The following is a 15,319-nucleotide window of genomic DNA, read 5'->3' on the forward strand; positions in this document are numbered from 1 at the left end:
CCTTAGCCTTGTCTTAGTTGTATTAACTAAAAGCCTGTGTGTCTTATTCCTCTTTGCTCACTTTGCATCTTGCAGAGTGCTTGTCTGTAGACTCAGAAAATGTTTGATAAATGACTGAATGTTTCCTGGAATAGAAATATTTGCCTGAAGACTTTGCCTGAAACTCGTACTCTCTTACTTTTCTTTTTATGCATGCATTACTTAAGTGGCTGCTAAGGTTCAGGATTTTGCCCTTACATTAATGTCAGTGGTCAGGGAAAAAAAACAGCAACTACTCAGTCTACTTAGGGCTCCCCCACAGCTTCTGCATTTCTTGAAGCATATGAGAAATAGTCAAATTGTAGTCTGAGATACAGGATGCAAAACTCATGGGACACATGGTTCCTTGGAGTCCAGAGCTGTTAAGTCTATCTCCACACTGTTGGCATTCTAAAGTAAGGAATATAGCTGCTACCAGTTGGGATCTTGCACACACTCAACAAACTTCTTTCACTCTCTAGAAAATAACTCTTTCCAGAAATAAGTAAGAATAGAGAAGGCACTATAAGTTTATACATAAACCACTTAACTATTAATGGCTTATGGGAAGAAAGTAATACTTGGGATTTGTTAGAATCTTCCCTGGACTTCTATCCTACAGTGCCCAGTCCCTCCAGTTCTACATGCTTTTTATCTCCCTTTAGCAGTTCACCTTCACTTACCTGCAGGGACTGAATCTGGGCATGGCCCATGACCTCCCACATTCCTATCTCTCCTCAGGCTGCCTTAATTAGGTCCCATTATTCATACCTTCTGTGCTTCAAAGCAAAAGTTTTCAGTCAGAGTGACAAGGGTGAGAGAGAGAGAGAGAGAGAGAGAGAGAGAGAGAGAGAGAGAGAATCCTTGAGTTGAGTCAGGGCTACCCATCAGCCTCAGAAGAAAACAGCATCCAGCAGCTGAATCTATTCCTGTTCACTGAGAGCTCAGCATTGGCTGAGAGTCCAGACAGGCTTCAGTTGGCCTGAACCAATGAGGAGAAGCCAAATATGCAGTCTCTGTGATCATTAAAGAGACACTTCCACTATGATTGGCCTCAGGGTACCTCACCTCACTTCGGGTTCTCCAATTGGTTCGAAATAGCAAGCTGGCAGCCATGGTACATTGTTGTGAGCAGGCATCTCCATAGACACGCACTCAATTATAACCTGCAGCTGGACACTTGGGGGAGAGCAGATAAAGGAGGAGGTATCAAGATGCTCCCTTTGCTAAATTGGTGTCTCCTCATGAGGACCCACCCACTTCTCCTCTTTGTGTTTCTCTTCTTGGGCTGGGCCTGATCTTTCTCCTGGTTTCATTCCCCAAAGGACTTGGATTCCTGGGTATGGTGATGACTGGCAAAAAAGGGTAAGATGTAATTTTCTTAGTGTTGTTTACACTTTTACAGGGGATTCCTGAAATCAAAAAGGCTGTGAAGATTCAAAGAATTCATAGACTCAAAACATGGTTTTTGCTAAAAGGAAACCTTGGATGGTTCCCATTTTACAGAGGAACAAGACTGAGGTTGAACTCAGTAGAGTTTGGTTGAAGGTCAATAAAACTATTTGTTACCAAATGTCCTGAATATAGGCAAAGAACTTTAAGATATATCACAACTGAATTTCTAACTGTGGTATATCATATAGGGCTATCTTTCTATCAGTTTTCTTCAAGCTTGTTTTTCTTCCTTGTTTTACAGGTGTACTTTTCATACCATATATGGGGTTTAGCGAACTTTATGAATTTTCAACTATGTTTTCAGTGGATATAGGAAGATTGTACCATAAGCATTATCTGTTTTTTATTGTGATCACCATGCTACAGAAGTGAATTTACTGTTACTACAGCCTTAGAGTCAGGTAGTCAGCAATATACATAGTAAGTTGTCCAATTGGCAACTCTAACCACTAGTACCATAACATTTGAAACACCTGTCTTCAAGATTCAAAAAGAAATAAGTCAATTGCTAAACTTAAAAAAATCTGAGCCTAAGCTTTGACACATTGATCTAAATGCTTCGTTTTTCACACATTCATCCTCCAAATTTCTTTTAGGTTAGAAACCTGGGTTTGGGGACTCAGGTAACATTAGCCACTGGAGAATAGTGAAATTCTGGCCACAGGTAACTGAGGACACCAGAAATAATAACTGGATCTGATTTCTTAGTCCAGTTTTCCCCAAAGTATTTATTTCCACGATATTTCTGTTTTACTCATGACCCTTCAGTAATTTTTTCAAGATGAATTTAAGTCCTACTTTCCCTGAGAGCCTTCCCTTGCTATAGTTTTCCATATCAATATCTTCCTCCTTTGAATTCTTGGCATCCTCCTAGCTTTTGCAAAGAAATGACACTTCATTTTATTTCAATTTATAATATTGGTTTATATAAATCTTCTTTAACCAGATGTAAATTTCATAAGGCAAGGGATTCCATTTTATACTTTTTGTAAATATTCAAATCAGACAGAATCATATCTTTTGAAATGACTTGGAAATGTTCACTCTTTCTATATATGTATATCACTCAGAATACAAAATTCTATGATCACAATATTATAAAGAGAAAGGTGGTATGGATTGTGATGGAGGTTTACTGGCACTTTTTTGGAGTGGTGGTAAAATTGACACCTAAAACACATAAAATCTATACTCATGTGAATCAAGATTTCTTCAATAAAATAATAATTCAAAAGTATGCATAATTCTGAAGTCAAAATGAAAAATTAAAGGAAGCAATATTTAATAAGGAATTGAAATAAACTCAGACTTGCAGAAAATGGAATGACAGGTAAGTGTAAACATTCATGTTTTTACATGATTTTCCAAACTGTCAGCAAGAAACGTGTATTAATTACTTCTATAAATGTAATAAACAAAATAAAGATGGAGAGATAACTCAAAGGAGCAGAACACATGCTTTGATATGGAAGTTTCAGATTCAAACTCTGGTATTAAGTTGTCTCTGAGTATCCCCTAGTGACCCCTGAATGATAAGCTGAGAGTAGTACCTGAGCACTGTGAGATGTGACCCAAATAACCTAACTTCCCCCAAAGAAAAATACTTTGAAAAGAAAATTATAGGTTCAATGGTGTTGAAAAGAAGGGTTAGAAGAGACCTTAGAGATCTAAGCAAAAAAAAAAAAAAAAAGAGATCTAAGCCAGGTCTCTGTGTTTTAAGATAGAAAAACCTGGGTCATTTTCAAGGGAGCTAACAAACTTTTAACTCATAGTACCTACTGACTAAGACCAAACTGACCAGTGTCCCTGAAATTTTGAGGCTGATGCTTCTTTTTTAAAAATTGAATTATCATGAGATATACAGTTACAAAGTTGTTCATGATTTGGTTTCAGTCATACAATGTTCCAACTCCATCCCCTCACCTGTGTACCTTTCCTACCACCATTGTCTCCAGTTTTCCCCCTTTCCCCCTTGCCTACCTCTATGGCAGGCACTATTCTTCTTCTTCTTCTCTCTCTCTCTCTCTCACTCTCTCCTTTTGGGCATTGGGTTTGCAGTATAGGCACTGAAAGTTATCATGTATCTTCCTTTACCTACTTTGAAGGTTGATCCTTCTAAACTCTCTCAAATGCCCCTTTCCCAGTGAGATTCCTCTCTAGGTATTTGTACTACACATACTTGTATGGTTTTTCTTCTGCTGAGTTTTCCCAAGATTCCTTGGCATCTTCTGGGTGCAGGAACCTGAAAATTTGATTTGACTCAAACTCCATTCCCTTGCTTGTCTCCTCCAGAACTCTTTGATTTGTCCCTCAGGCATCACAACTCAAGATTTAGTAACCTTTACCTGGGGTGACTGGAAGTAAAAACACCTACTTCCACTTAGAAATACATAGTCACTGAACTCTGAGTATTTGTTGGGGAAGATGAATTCAACCTATTGTCACTCTATATCTTTGCAAAGCCTGCATGAAATCAAGGTAATTTAAGAACGGTCATCTATATAGAGGTAGTCCATTTATTCCTTTCATATTGGACTCAACAAAATAACCCCAAGTATATGCCATGTTCATTCTTCCTTACTGATCAAGAAATACCTTACAGATTGCTCTATGGGCAGGAAAAAGAATATAATCACTGTTTTTTTCATGTGAGAAGTCATTGATTGGTTTATTCATGGTCACCTGACCCAACACAAGCCATTTATGGTGGTAGATTTTTCTAATGATGGTCTTCTTACTATCATTAGAATTCAATGTATTATCACAATTCAACTCAACTCACAGTTGGACACACTTGACTAAGTACATAAACACTAATTTATAAATAAAAATTTTATATAAATATAAATTTTTTTTGATCATTAGGGAATATAAATGTATGTTTATACATCACATCCATTCACTTCCATCCATCTTTCTGTCCATCCAACAAACAAGCTTTGGGTTACTACTATGGATAATCATTACATATTTGTATTTTCAAAATCATGAAGAACTCTGCAAATCACACACTTTGTCATGGCTGGAGAGAAAGTACAGGGGTTAAGGTTCTTGCCTTGCATGCAACCGAATATGGTTCCATGCCAGCACTAAATATGGTGCCCTGAGCACCTCTAGTTGTGCTCCCATCCTAGAAAAAAAACTATCTCACAAGCTTGATGCTAAAACTCATTTTAAGTAAAATTAAGGTGTTTATAATCTTCAAGTCTCATTAAATATGAATATCATTTACTTAATGACAGAAATATTAATGTATTTTTATTATGGGAAACTATTTGACAACCTGCTAGAAATTATGTAATATAGGCAGATTACACAGGATTATCTTGATATAGTTTCTAAGTTTCTGAATTCTGAAACATATCTGAGCCCAAGGATTTCAGATAGGTACGTTAGTCCTGTGAGATCTTAGGGAAAGGGTTGGGATTTGGGATGGGGATAAGTAGATATTATAAGTGAATTGGCCAAGAGCAGAGGAAGCTGCGCAGTGAAGGCAGTGGATACTTGTGTCTTTGAAGAGACTTGCAGAGTCTTAAGCCAATGACATCCAGTTGTATCATCCAATAATTGTTCCTTAGGACATAAACAAGGCTAAAAATAAGATAAAAACATTCAGGAGAAAGACTGAAGTAAAATGGTATAATAATTACTTAATAATGAGAGGGAGGGAGAATGAAAGAAGGGTCCTAGAGAGTGGCAGCAATAGTATCTTTGATTCTGTTCAGTTGGCTGATAGTGGTTGAATGAAAGTTTGAGTCCAGCTGACATTAAAGATGGAAAACTAGGGAGGGTGGATATAAAAAGTTATGTGACACACTCTCAGTCTTCTTTGAATAAAGCCAGAATCCCATTAATGGGAACAAGTATCAGAGGATGAATAGAACATAGGGTTTCATTAGTCAGAAGCAAAGATTTCTCTTTGGCTTTTTTCCTTTTTAGAAAGGAAAAATATTTCTAGAGCTACTTCTTCTTTATGTGAAATATACCACACATAAAGAAAAGTGCATAAATCATGTTAAGTATCACCCGCTTAAAAATAGACTACTACTCAGGGCTGAAGCAGTAGTATAGAACACAGGGCACTTACCTTGTATATGTCTGACCCAAGTTCAGTCCCTGTCATCCATAGGGTTTCCTAGTGAACCCTGAGCACAGAGCCAGGAGTATGTACTGAGCATCAATAGGTGTGGCCCCAAATAAAAATATTAAAAATATATTAGCGCCTGTTATGCCCAGGTTTTGCCCTACTCCTAATTACAATGTCCCTCCTGTAGTTAACAACAGTTACAATTTTCACATAAGTCACATCCCTGTTTTCACTGATAATTGTGTGCTTTGGCATAAATTGTACTAGTTGACTCTTATATGATAATTCAGAGTATAGCCTTTTTTCTGACTTCTTTCATTTGACAATATGCTCATAAGATCCATCAATTCTGTCGCATTTAGCTTAGACCGTTCCTTCTCATTGCTGTACAATATTACTTTTTGTTAATATGGCACAATTTATTCATCCATTTTACCATAAGTGGGAATTTACCATTCAGGGTTATTATAACTAACATTACTATGGATATTTGTTACTTAAGCTTTATATGTGCATGCCTTTCTGTTACTGGTGGAACCATTGAGTCATAGTGGATGAACATGTTCCCATTTTGGTAGTTGCTGCTAAACAGTTTGCCAATTTTCATACTTTCATTATTATTATCATTACTTCATCCTGTCAGTTTTTATTCTTAATTTTATTATTTGGGAGGATTGAGCCACACCCAGTGATTCGCAGGGGTTACTCCTGGCTCTGCACTCAGGAATCACTCCTGGTGGTGCTGGGGAAACATATGGGATGCTGGAGATTAAATCCAAGGTGGTTGTGTGCAAGGAAAATACCCTACCTGCTCTACTACCACTATGGCCCTGATAGTATCAGTTTTTAAACTCACAACTATTCTGGTGGGTGTTTAGTGATATCTCGTTGTGACTTAACTGTATTTCGCTGTTGAGTTTTATGGTTGAATAGAGAAGGGATCACTAAGAAAATGGTGGTTTGAAGGATTGGTCGGATGGGAGATGTGTGCTGAAAGTAGATAAAGGACCAAAAGTGATGACCTCTCGGTATCTGTGTTGCAAACCAAAATGCCCAAAAGGAGAGAGAGAGAGAGAGCATGTGGGAAATTGTCTGCCATGGAGGCAGGGGGAGAGTAGGAAAGGGGGGTATACTGGGGAGATTGTTGGTGGGGAATGTGCACTGGTGAAGGGATGGGTGTTTGAACATTGTATGATGGTAACTTAAACATGAAAGCTTGTGACTGTATCTCACGGTGATTCAATAAAATAAAATTTTACAAAAAGGTTGATCACCTTTTCATACTATTATTGGTCTTTTGTATAGGCTGTTTTCTTCAACTCCTATTAAAGCATTTACGTCTTTCCCCCCTGCTAGGTTACCTTCATTTTCTTACATATTTGTAGCTTATTGTATATTTTACATGCAGTTTTCTTGTATGTTATTTACAAATACCTTCTTTATTATGCTAATTCCCATTTAATACTTTTTGAGTCCCATTTTCTTCCTCTAATTTTTATCCAATTCCTCAAGACCAAATGTTAAGGTCTTAAAAAGCTCATCCAGGTCTTAGAAAATACTTCATTAATGTGGCAGGGCTACTTCCTTTACAAACCCTTCCTTTACCCTCTTTCCCCCAATGACATTCACTATGTCTCCTTTTCTTCTTATGAACTTTGCCTATCATTAGGGACTGCTTAGTACTCACAGATTGCATAGAAAAACCTTATTCCAACCATGATGCTAAAACTGTTGGATTTGTCTTGTGCTACTTATAGGTTAAAAAAAAACTTCACCCTTAAAAGAATTTGGAGATAACATAATTCTCTTTTTAATGATGAAGACATTAAAGTTCCAAGAAGTTAAAGGACTTGCTCAATATCATATTGAAAATTAGAGGCCAATTTAGAACTAGAACTTAGTCTTTTTCATGTGTGTTCAATCCTTCCCCACTACACTATGTTAAGAAAGACCTGGGGATACATCTGCATATTGGCTAGAATGGGTCTTTTTCTTCTTTTGAAAATTAAGTTCTATCTATGTCTATGGAACACTATAATCAGATAGACACTATGGCTCATGTCTGTCTGGACCTATGTTAAGATATCACATCACCTTTGCTACTTTCCTGTCTCCTGGCTGTCAACGCCTGAAGGACAACAAGTGGCTTGAGTAATGAGATGAGTTAAGATAGTGTCTCCCATGCTGAATTATGTTTCAGTTCCAGGACTACGAGATTCTGCCACAATCCATTTACACAAGAAATTAAATTGAAGATAGCAATATAATATTCATATATTAAATCCTGGCAGAAAATCAAAGTAATTAAAGCCAAATGCTCTGAATCATCCCATGGCATCACGAATATTCTATTGCTGGGTTTTTAGAAGGTCTTATTCCTACAACCAATTATCTTGGAAATCATTAAGTCTCCTTTGGAATGTGAATAATTTGAAAGCCTCCGTGGAACCCAGTAATACTAAAATTCTTTTGTCCTTTTGAGAGAAGGACTTTGTTAGACAGGCTTATAAAGTGGGCAAGGAAAGTCTGATTTTGAGAAGCTAGATTTAAGCCACCATAAGTGATTTCTGACCTTACCTTTCACTGCATTTTTAAAAAATTGTTTGATTTGGGGGCCTCACTTAGTGAGGTCCAGGAGTTACTCCTGGCTCTACATTTAGGGATCACTCCTGGTGGTACTTGGGGGACTATATGGGATGTTAGGGATCAAAACCTCAGTCAGCCACATGGAAAGCAAGTACCCTACATGCTTCACTATCTCTCCAGCCACTACAGTGTTTTTAAAGGAGTGATTACATTTCATCTTAAATAGAAGGAGTTAAACTTATGTATGTCTTTCTTTGTTAAACCCAGACACAAACTGATTTCTTGCTGTAGAGAAGTCTGCTGTGTGGTTCTGACTAACACATGCTCTTGATTTTTTTTAAAAAAAAAACAGAACTTTTTTTTAGGTTGGCTTTGAACACCTTCACAGTGATTAATTGGACTGACCTTCATACCTCCCCACCCCCGCTATGGTCATATGGTTTCTTAAAGCTTCTCTAAATACCTACAACTTTTAGTCCTGGTTTTTTGAAGCATCTCTTTGCCCACATCTTTGTTACAGCATTCATCATAAATATCTCAAGTTATTTGTTATTTCTCTCCTGAAGCATATGCCCTTCAAGGGCAAGGGCTATGTCTAAATTTCTCCATGTCCCTATATCTGCTTCTGTATATACTTCAGATAAGGAACGTGGTGTACTGTTAGATGGAAAAAATTTTAAATAAAAGGATGGATGACTAAGAGAACAAATTTATACAAATATATTTCTACTTGAGAATAGCAGGGTCAGTGTCATGGCAGCATCAAGGAGAGTGATGAATCTTCCATTTTCTTGCAGTAAACACCTTAATTATCTAAAAAAAATAACCAGTGTTCTCAGACCATTAGCAGCAAACTCTATTGTAGGATTATATTGGTTTGTCCTTTATCACCAAGAAAGTGTAACTAAAAGAGAAACAAAAACTATTAGGGTAACTTGTACTGTTTAGAATTGTACTTAAAAATAATCAAATTATTTTACCTGAACTAATAATAATAATTCTATGCATCTTGAATATTGCATACAAAAGAGTCTCTGATTCATCAGTTTTGCCAGTGGGAATAATTAAAAGCATGCATATACAGTAATATTCCAACAAAACTATTTCTTCTCATAAATATTTATTCATATCCTGTTTGTTGATGCTGAACATCATCAGTATTTCTTGGCTTTATCCCTTATAATGTCCCTGACTGTACCAGAATTCTGATTTACAAATGAGATATTTGAGAGATTTTTGTTATTGAGAGATATTTGTTATTTCTCTCCTAACTGTATCTTCTTATCTTTGTATCCCTACTAGCATTGGCACACAACTTGGCACAGTAAAAGTACTCACTATAGAATAAATGAATGAATGAATATGAAATGAGACAGAAGCCCTAAGGCATATTTCATAAGATCCAAGTAGAGCTGAGCAAAGCAAAACTCATACACTTAGGCTCTCTTTGTGATCTGTGAGCTCTGAGCCAACTTGATCCACTACCCAAGCATCATACTCCTTTTAGAGGTAATTGTTTCACTCTTCATGTTCCAGCACAAGCCAAAGGGACTGATACATTTTGTCCAAGGCAGATAAACACACCATCAACCATCTGTGGCTTAACTGGTTGGGCATCTCAATCTTGAATGTTTCACATCATCATGAGTCTACAGTCAGCACTGGAAACTGCGCCAAGAAATATTGATACTATACAAAATCAATAGACTGTGGCCACAGATAAATATTATTGAGGCCAACAGTGACGTCACATTTGGCTCAGAAAATTTAATCAAGGTCTGTCCAATTACTGAGGGGCTATATTTGAACAAATTAGCTCTTAGTCATGCACTCCTGAGCAGGACCCTTAAAGATCATCTGTCCTTGTATAACCGGAGGTTTTCAAATAGTTTTTGCAAGGAACACTTCTTCTATTTTATTTTTACATTTTTAATTGACTCACTGTGAAGTACATAGTTACAAAGTTTTTTTGTGATTGAGTTTCAGTCTGGGTGTTGGAACACTTCTTATCCAGTAAAAATCATATGTGCTTGTCTCATTCAATTGAGGGTACAGATATTGGAACTCATTGCTTAGTCTTTCCTTCTCATTTGCCTCAAATTGAAGAGGAGATAAAGAATGTTTGGTGAGGTAAAAGTGATGCTGGAATAGGTGAGGGAGCCCAAGTCTTAAAGTAGGAGTCAAGACAGATCTGAAATGTGTCTTATCCACAGAGGACCTCATAGTTCACCATTTAAACTCTTTCCTGAAGGGTCCTTTGAATATAATCACTTAAACCCAGGAACATATGTCTGTTTTCTAGGAAGGATGGCTCACTAACCAACAGACTGATTACCAGGAATGAGATGATATTATTATTTACTTACTACAAACTGCTAAAAAGTTTTGCTGGGAATCTGTAGATTTCTCAATACATTTTACTTTATTTTATTGTTGCTGTGTGTGTTTTTACTTTTAGAATTGCTTTTTGAATCGTGATTTTTTAAAGGTTTGCTCTCTTCTCTTTACTTTCTTCCTTATCTCTTAGCTCTTCTTTCTTCTGTTTTTTTCCTATTTGCTGGATTCCTCCTAATTCAGGTATCTAATATCTATGGCCCTTAATTTATTTTTCTCTCCTCTCTTTTTCTATATGTGTGTGTACTTGCCCCTCTTTTTATCCCTACCTACCTTTCTCCATTTCATTCTTTCTATTCCTGTTGCTCTTCCCTGTTGTTTTTATTAATCTGTCAGTGATTTCTGTATATGAATCAGCTCACTTTTTTTGTTCTTTGTTTGCCTTAAGGATGCTTCAAGCTTTGGGAGAGAAACTACCCATTTTCTGCTTTGGATAGTGCTATAGGTAGGGATCACTATCTGTCTTGTCACCATGATTGGGATCAGTACTGGTCCCTGGAATCTAACCTGAATCTACTTGTTCCCTGCCCCCAGGACCCTGTCTGCAGTTCTACTGCAACTCCAGTCACTGTTTGTATTCCCTGCACGTCCCATGCAGAGAGATGAGCCCCCAAGGTGCAGTGGGAGAATTCATCAGCCGCCCGACAGGGCTAACGATTTACTTCTGAGAAATAATCCATATCCGGATAATGGATCACCTTGACTCCCTGAGACCATTTGTCTTTGCACCTAAATAGCACCCGGATTCAGGGGCAGAGCCAGGACTCTATCCTAGGTTCATTGGTAGATGAATAACTGGAATAATAATGTTAAGGATTATGATGAGGAGCACTTCACATTTGCATGGTGCTTTTAAAACATAAATTTTCAGGAATAACCTTCCACAGCTCATCACTTTTGAGTCTCCCACAGTCTGGACCCTGTTTGCAAATTCAGAAGCAGGATCTTTTAAGTGACTCACCCAGAATCATGTCGCCTGTTACAGGCAGAACTGAGAGGAAAACTTTCCTTTCCTGACTCTCTGAGATTCTTTCCTTTGACTGCTTTCTGTTTGTGGGATCTCACTGTGCCAACAGTATCTTACAGAATTTCACTGTCAAGCAGACTCGGGTTTGAATTTTGATGCTGCATTATCTACCTGTGTGGGTTTTGGCAGATTTCTTCCTCACCCAGAACCTCAATGTCCTCCTCCATAAAGTGCAGATCCTACTAAAACTTCCTCACAGGACTGTTATGGGTATGGAAAGAAATCATGTACGTAAAGTGCATAATATAGTGCTTGACTCATAGTAAAAGCTCCATGAGTTGCAGCTATGGTTATTACTACTGCCTCTCTGCAGGCTGCGGAGGAAACTCATACAAATGCATGAGAAAATTGCTGGGGGAGGGGTAGAGACTATTGATGATCTAGTTTCCACAAGAGATGTCCTTGGGAAGAAAGGACCTGGAAAGTAAATATTTTGTTTTGGTTTTTGTGCCGCACCTGGCAGGCAGTGCTCAAGGCTTACTCCTGGCTCAGGGATCTCTCAGCTCAGGGATCACTCCTGCCAGTGCTTGGGGAACCTTATTTGGTACCAGGGATGGAACCAGTGTCAGCTGCATGCAAGGCAAGCAAGCACCCTACCTGCTGTACTATCTCTCTGGGTCCTGGAAGGTGAATCTTTTTGTGTGTGTGTGTGTGGGAGGCATACCTGACAACGCTCAGGGGTTATTCCTGATTCCGCACTCTCCTGGCAGTGCTCAGGGAACCATACAGGATGCCAGGGATCAGATCCTGGTCGGCTGCATGCAAGGCAAATGCTCTACCAGCTTTCTTATCACTCTGGCCCCAGAGATGAATATTTTTATTAATTTTCAAAATATTCAAATTTTTTAATGTAATGTATCAGATGGTTGTTGATCCAGATTCTTTTATTTTTATTTATTTTTATATTTTATTAAGATACTCTAAGGCTGGAGTGATAGCACAGTGGGTAGGGCATTTGCCTTGCATGCGGCCGACCCGGGTTCGATTCCTAGCATCCCATATGGTGAGCACCGCCAGGAGTAATTCCTGAGTGCAGAGCCAGTAGTAACCCCTGAGCATCACCAGGTGTGACCCAAAAAGAAAAAAAAGATACTCTAATTTACAAAGTTAATCATAACTGAGTTTTAGGCATACAATGTTCTAGCACCAGTCACACTGCTAGTGTTAATTTCCCTCCAACAATGTCCCCAGGTTCCCTTCCATCTACCACAACCCCCAGCCTACCTCTTTGACAGGTGTATTTTTAAGTTTGGCTGTTGTGGTTTGGATCTCCTGCTTAAAAGCATTGACTCTGGCATATAGCATATATAGCTATTCCACTCCTCTACACCATCTATGTAGCCAAGGCCCTTAATCCTTGCCCACCCTCCCTCCATTACTTCTAGTCCATCTCTTCTTACTCCCCCCCGGATTTCATTCCTTCTCTTGTTGGTAAGAGGAGCTGAGGTTTCTCTTTGAAAAAGGAGGACCTTGGTGTTTCTGGCAGCAGCAGGCAAAGAGAAGTATTTACATTCAAGTTCTAAATAATCTCAACAGCATGTTTTTTCAGCAGGATCATTGCTGGCCTTCTATTCTAGCTAGCTAACATTTTCTTTTCAGGATTTCAACTGACAGCTTCCTTTAGGAAAGTTCCTTTCCTCAAAAGATGAACATAAGATGGTTTTGGGGGGTGAATATTAAAGTCTGCAGGAGGCCTTATGCAGAAACTCTTTGCCAGAGCCTTATGCATAAATGGAATTTTGTTATACAAATGGGTGTTAATATTTCTAAGAGTGAGTGTTAATATTTCTAATAATAACACTAACAATCTTTAGAGCATATTGTGTGGCTGCTAGAGATAGAGACATTATCTCCAATGGCAAGAAACATCCCAAGGGTTCACCTGCATGCAAAAATCACAGTCTGAATACTTCTTTCCTTTTACTGAGACCTCATCTTCCTGAAGTCACACACATAATTCAACCTTTCAGTGAAAAAATTCTGACGTTACTGAACCTCCCAGGAGAATGGATGCCGTGTGGAGGCGGGGAGTGTGGGCTCATGACTTCAAGCTGTGGAAAAGCGAGAAATTGATATATCTTCTAAGCACCAAAGGCTCAACTCGTTTGGAGACAAGAAGGGCTTTGCCTGATGGTTTATTAATAATTCTCTCCACCGAGGAATGCCTTGTGCTTATCACACAAAGTTTTAATGAGAACCCTCTGTGGGGGATCTAAGGAAGTTTGGCAGGGCCTACACTGTGCTTGAGGATATAGACCACAGATAGAAAGATTACTGATAATACAAAGCAATCCCATCCTCAAAGAGAGGCAAGCAGCAGGCCCAAAGTAAAAAATAAGTACGATACAGAGACAGGAGATATGACATCATGTTATCTCCCTGAATGGAGGTTTCCCTCTAGCCTTGGAAAAGCAGCCCAGTCATGTTGAGAGAACATTAGCTGTGGAGTCAAAACAGAGGTTATTGAACGAATTACTTAACTCTGTGAGATGTAATTACCTTATATGTAAATTAAGCTATAATAATCAGCCCCTACGGCCTAGGGTGGTGACGAGGATAAGAAAGCACGCACTATACTTGTTTAATGCTTTAACAAGTATAATACATGCTGGCCCACAGTTAGTATACTAAGCAATCATTTCTTATTATTGTTTAACATAAAATGGGGAGGCAAAGAATACATGGAAATAGAAGGGTTTTATTTTCTTCTTCAGCTCTTTATCAGCTTGCCATTACATGTCATAGGAATAATCCCCCCTCAAATGCATAGATGTAAACAATAATTACAATATCACTTTGTTATGCTTTTCATATGCCTCTCCAATATTCCTTACTGAATTGGATATGCTCAACTTTACAGAACAATGTAAAAGCAGAGGAGGTAAATTATAGTGTCTTAGTGATCCCGGGCATCTCTAGGTGCTTCAGTTTTCTTATCTGTAAAATGTAGCTAAGAACACGTACTTCACAGGACCATGGTGAAAATTAAAATGTTTATAAAGCACTTGATACAGAACATGGAGAAAACAAATATCAGCTCCATTCCTCTACTCACTCTTATAAAAATGAGAATAATAAAGCATCATTTTCAAAATATTATTTATGAAGATAGAATAAAGGAGATGTTTGGAAACTGGAGGGCCCACATAATAGCCTTTGTCTAAACATTTGTTATGTACCAGGATCTGTGCAATTAACAAATGTTAACCAACTAGCTAAACATTAATTGTCAACTACACTCAGGATATTGTTTTGGGTGCTGTGGGTGATTCTGAGGGATAAGAAAATTAGCTCTTCCATGCTAGGATAGGACATGAATGATAGGAACTAGAGGGAAGCTCCCATGTAAAGTACCAGAGGAGAATGCAGCACCGCAAGAAAATACAAGATATGAAAACAAATATAGCAGAGTGTTCTCAAGCCAAGGCATAGAGTGTTTCAATAAACAGAGAGTAAACAGAGGGGATTGCAATGTAGAGTTCTGCAAAGAAGGCAAATAAAGTTAGGATAGACAGGATGAGAGGCCACTTGTTCTCTGAGCTCATGACAGCAACAAGGAGGGGCTAAGCTCAGTTACTCAGTGAGGAGGGAACCAGGCACAGTCCTTTCTTCTTTTCAGCTTAGAGCAAAGGGGGGGGGAAATCTCCCAGAGAGACTAAAATTTTGTATTCAGTACTTGAACTTGGCTCTGGGCCCTAATATCCCCACTCCTTCTGACTCTATCCTTCAGGCCACTGTCTGAGAACAGCAAC

At 38.3% G+C, this 15,319-nt stretch overlaps 1 protein-coding gene across 1 annotated transcript in view; it reads left to right on the forward strand.

Annotated features, from left to right (window-relative positions):
* The first annotated feature begins 1,269 nt into the window (after window positions 1-1,269).
* Window positions 1,270-15,319, forward strand: part of ARHGAP36 (Rho GTPase activating protein 36) — a 59,504-nt gene continuing 45,454 nt past the window's right edge. Inside the window, exon 1 of the mRNA XM_056130291.1 lies at window positions 1,270-1,383. The gene's annotated coding sequence lies outside the window, so the exon portion shown is untranslated. The remainder of the gene's footprint in view (window positions 1,384-15,319) is intronic.

The sequence above is a fragment of the Sorex fumeus genome, unplaced genomic scaffold (genome assembly GCF_029834395.1).
Source record: "Sorex fumeus unplaced genomic scaffold, SorFum_2.1 ptg000075l, whole genome shotgun sequence".
In the NCBI taxonomy this organism is placed as follows: domain Eukaryota; kingdom Metazoa; phylum Chordata; class Mammalia; order Eulipotyphla; family Soricidae; genus Sorex; species Sorex fumeus.